Raw genomic sequence first — 5,182 nt, 5'->3', positions numbered from 1 at the left:
TTCTGAGTTCGAGGCCAGCCTGGTCTACAGAGTGAGTTCCAGGACAGCCAGGGCTGCACAGAGAAACCCTGTCTCGAAAAAACCAAAAAAAAAAAAAAAAAAGAAATGATGAATAAATAAAATTTAGAACACAGACAGTGGAAATTGTTATATCCATTGCAAAATTTGTCAGAGGAATAAAACATAAAAATTTTATATTACTGTTACAGACATCAATTTGATATTATTTTTAAATATACTGTCATGATATATGTAAATGTAATGAAAACCATATATCATATATATGAGTGTGTGTGTGTGTGTGTGTGTGTGTGTGTGTGTGTGCATGTATGCATATACAGAGAAGGGGGAGAGAAAGATAATGCAAAAAAAAGGAAAGAATGAAAAATATTTCTATAAAATTAAATACACAAAGCAGGAGAAAAACAAGTATGAAGTAAGGTACATATCAAATAAGAACACCTGACAGAAAACAGATCATCATAATGAAAGATTAAGAAGAATTTTGGACATTTATTTTATGATTTTTGCTTCATGAGTGTGCCTGTTTTTTCTACATTTTCACTCGGGATTTTTATAATTTTTAAATTATATTTACATTTATGGGTATGAGAGTTTTGCCCGAATGTATGTGTATATGACACACACAGGAGACAAAGATATCCCCTAGAACTGGAATTACAGGTGGTTATGTAATTCCACACATGGAAGATGGCAGGTGGATGCTGGGAACTGAAGGCAGATCCTCTGCAAGAGCAGCAAGAGCTCTCAAGTGCTGAGCCATCTCTCCGGTCCCATGTTTGTATTCTTAAGACATAAAAAGTGGTATCTTAGTCTCTTGGTGTTCATCACGATCCCTGAAGATGGATTCATCTGTCACATACTGAGATTTTTTTTTTAAGTTTTCAGCTCTTAAAAAAATAATTTCATTCCAATATTTCTGTTGTTACAATTACACACTTATATGCCAGGACAATACTATCATTATTGAAGAAATAGTTGGATAAATCTTGTATCAAATTAGGCTAAGCAACTTTGAAAAGAATTTCGGCAAAAATAAACGGAGGAGCGAATTTCCTGCGCCCACCTTGCAAGACTGCAAACTGTGCAGACGATTCTATTTGATTCCATTTCTCTAAACTAGAACAGCACACCAGCATCGTGTTCACGTGACTCGTGTTCTTATGTGTAACTTTTAACAGTTTCCCAAAAGACAAGTTTCAGACTCAGTGCTGCACTGCCCTGACACTTTGATCAATCGTACCCATTTCTCTGTGTGTGCTATTTTACTTGGGGATTTTTTTTTTCACATTTAAGGGTTAATTTTTATGACTAAACTGAACCGAGTAGAACAGAAAACAGACTGATGTTGGAGCGCCCTCTGCTGTTTGATGGAAGTTCAACTACTATTCAAATGCAGATCCCACTCAATAGGCAGTATGCAGGAAAAACTAACACTAAACACCATGGAACTTGTAGGGTGGGGAGGATTACCAGAAACTTCTGTATCTTACATATTCCTATTGAGAGTTCATCATATGATTGCTTGGTTTCCTTAAACGTTACATAGGGAGGCTGGTTTTCCTGAAGCTCTTTACCAAAAGAACAGAAATCCGTGCTTGTTCTCTGTAGCTCCTAATGTTTTTAAAGTTCCGAGTTAGCGATGTTGCCCAGAAGAGAATGTCTGTAGAAATCGGCCACTGATGCTTTAACACCAAGAGGGTTTTAGATCTAGGAGAGAGAAAGAGAATTCAATTCTTGCAGCGCACCTTCTCCCCTGTGAAACATTTTGATAAATTCCATGTAACCAGGGTCTGAGCTGAGTACTTGGGAGTAAACTTTGCTAGTTTTCTTTCTGAGAAAATGAGACAGTGAAAGAAAGGTAGAAAGAAACCTACATTGAAATGTGTGAAACAAATGCTTATTAACTTTGTGCATTTAAAATACATTTATTTAGATGAAGGTAGGGTTCATGTTTTGAAAATGATTCTAAACTCATTTGTTCACCAAACACAAGCTAGCAGATTAAATTTCAAGACTGAATATTTCTTTGCTTGGCTGCCTGGATATTTCTTTTAAAACTGATGCCACGTACTACATCATAAGAGAGAGTTCAGCTAAGCACAAGAACAGAAGCATCATGGCAATTCTACCTCAGGTCTTCATTCTCTAGGCATATAAGTCAGCTTCAGGTGGGAATCCACATGAATACTTGGCTTCTGAAATATATCTTTGCATAACCAAGGAAGCTCATCTTCCATATAGCCTGAAGGCCTACATAGTCCTTTCCTGCCACAATCTGTTGATAAGATTGCAAAGCTTAGCCACTTGAAGAGAGTCAGGGTACCATTCACAGGACTTTCCAAATCTTTCTTTAAATGATGTAATTCTTTCAGTTTCCTTAAGGAGTTTCTGTGTGCAGTTGATAATGGTTGCCTTAAAAGTATCTTTTTCTTTTTTCTTCTTTTTTTAAATAAATAAATAAACATTTTTATTAGATATTTTATTTATATTTCAGATATTATCCCCTTTCCCCATTTGTCCCCTACCCAGAAACCCCCATCCCACCCTCCTCCTCCTGCTTCTATGAGGATGTGCCTCCACCCACCCACTCCCACCTCCCCACCCTCGAATTCCCCTACACTGGGGCATCAAGCCTTCACGGGACCAAGGACCTCCTCTCCCACCTATGACTGACAAGGCCATCCTCCCCTACATATACAGCTGGAGCCATGGGTCCCTCCCTATATGCTCCCAGGCTGGTGGTTTAGACCCTGGAAGCTCTGGTTGGTCGGTATTGTTGCTCTCCCCATGGGGTCGCAAACCCTTTCAGCTCCTTCAGTCTTCTCTCTAACTCCTTCATTGAGAACCCCATGATCAATTCAATGGTTAGCTGTGAGCATCCACCTCTGTATATGTCAGGCTCTGACAGACCTCTAAGGAGACAGCTATATCAGGCTCCTGTCAGCATGTACTTCCTGGCATCCACATCAGTGTCTGCCTTTGGTGACTGCACATGAAATGGATACGCAGGTGGAACAGCCTCTGGACTGCCCATCCTTCAGTTTCTGTCCCACACTTTGTCTCCATATTTGCTCCCTTGAGTATTTTGTTACTCCTTCTAAGAAAGACCGAAGTACCCACACTTTGGTCTTCCTTCTTCATGAGCTTCATGTGGTCTGAGTTGTATCTTGAGTATTGTGAGCTTTTGGGCTAATATCCACTTATCAGTGAGTACATATTATGTGTGTTCTTTTGTAACTGGGTTACCTCACTCAGAATGATATTTTCTAGTTCCATCCATTTTCCTAAGAATTTCATGAATTCATTGTTTTTAATAACTGAGTAATACTCCATTGTGTAAATGTACCACATTTTCTGTATCCATTCCACTGTTGAAGGACATCTGGGTTTTTTCCAGCTTCTGGCTATTATAAATAAGGCTGCTATGAACATAGTGGAGCATATGTCCTTGTTATATGTTGGAGTATCTTCTGGGTATATGCCCAGGAGTGGTATAGCTGGGTTCTCAGGTAAAGCTATGTCCAATTTTCTGAGGAACCACCAAACTGATTTCCAGAGTGGTTGTACCAGCTTGCAACCCCACCAAAAATTGGAGGAGTGTTCTTTTTTCTCCACATCCTCACCAGCATCTGCTATCACCTGAGTGTTTAATCTTAGCCATTCTGACTGGTGTGAGGTGGAATCTCAGGGATGTTTTGATTTGCATTTCTCTGATGACTAAGGATGCTGAACATTTCTTTAGGTGCTTCTCGGTCATTTGTGTTTCCTCAGTTGAGAATTCTTTTTTTAGCTCTATACCCCATTTTTAATAAGGTTATTTGGTTGTCTGGAGTCTAATTTCTTGAGTTCTTTGTATATATTGGATATTAGCCCTCTATCAGATGTAGGATTGGTAAAAATCTGGTTCTTTGAGAAAATCAACAAGATAGATAAACCCTTAGCCAGATTATCCAGAGGGCACAGAGACAGTATCCAAATTAATAAAACCAGAACTGAAAAGGGAGACATAACAACAGAAGCTGAGGAAATTCAAAAAAATCATCAGATCCTACTACAAAAGCCTATACTCAACAAAACTGGAAAATATGGATGAAATGGACAATTTTCTAGACAGATACCAAGTACTAAAGTTAAATCAGGAGCAGATAAACCATCTGAACAGTCCCATAACCCCTAAAAGAATAGCAGCAGTTATTAAAAGTCTCCCCACCAAGAAAAGCCCAGGACCAGATGGTTTTAGTGCAGAATTCTCTCAGACCTTCAAGAAAAACCTAATACCAATTCTCTTCAAACTATTCCACAAAATAGAAACAGAAGGAACTCTAGCAAATTCCTTCTATGAAGCCAGAATTACACTCATACCTAAACCACACAAAGACACTCCAAAGAAAGAAAACTTCAGACCAATCTCCCTTATGAATATCGATGCAAAATACTCAATAAAATTCTCACAGACCGAAGCTAAGAACACATCAAAACAATCATCCATAATGATCAAGTAGGCTTTTTTTTTTTAGAGTTTGTGGTTTTATTTAAACACAAAACATACATGCAAGCCATCTATTCATTTTCTTCACTGCACAGCCTGGCATTGGGATTGGCGACTCTGATGGCCATCTGTGCTGCTCTTTCTACGATGGCTTTTCGGTTCTTAGAAGACACGTTGTGAGCAATCTCAGCACAGTAAGATTTGTTCCACATCAGCAGCACTTCCAGCTCCTTGATGTTGTGGACCAGAAACTTCCGGAAGCCGCTAGGCAATGTGTGCTTGGCTTTCTCGTTGTTCCCATAACCAATGCTGGGCATCAAGACCACACCCTGTTGTCAATGCCTCTTGGTTTCCTCCAGTTTCACTTAATTTTTATATATTGGTCTGACTGGTGCCTGATGAACTTCTTGGTCCTCTTTTTGATGATCTTGGGCTTCACCAGAGGCCGGAGGGCAGCCATGATGCCACAAAAGAGATGGCAGCCACACCAATCAAATATGCTTTATCCCAGGAATGCAGGGATGGTTCAGTATTCAGAAATCCATCAACGTAATCCACTATATAAACAAACTCAAAGAAAAAAAAACACATGATCATCTCACTAGATGCTGAGAAAGCATTTGACAAAATTCAATATCCCTTCATGGTAAAAGTCCTGGAAAGATCAGG

At 39.2% G+C, this 5,182-nt stretch overlaps 1 pseudogene; it reads right to left on the bottom strand.

Annotated features, from left to right (window-relative positions):
• Positions 1 to 4,584: 4,584 nt before the first annotated feature.
• On the bottom strand, positions 4,585 to 4,973 carry LOC114626566 (annotated as a pseudogene).
• Between the last annotated feature and the right edge of the window lie 209 nt (positions 4,974 to 5,182).

The sequence above is a fragment of the Grammomys surdaster genome, unplaced genomic scaffold, assembly GCF_004785775.1.
Source record: "Grammomys surdaster isolate TR1022 unplaced genomic scaffold, NIH_TR_1.0 237, whole genome shotgun sequence".
In the NCBI taxonomy this organism is placed as follows: Eukaryota; Metazoa; Chordata; class Mammalia; order Rodentia; family Muridae; genus Grammomys; species Grammomys surdaster.
Note: the sequence above shows the minus strand (reverse complement) of the source record. Positions and strands in the feature narration are given on the sequence as shown.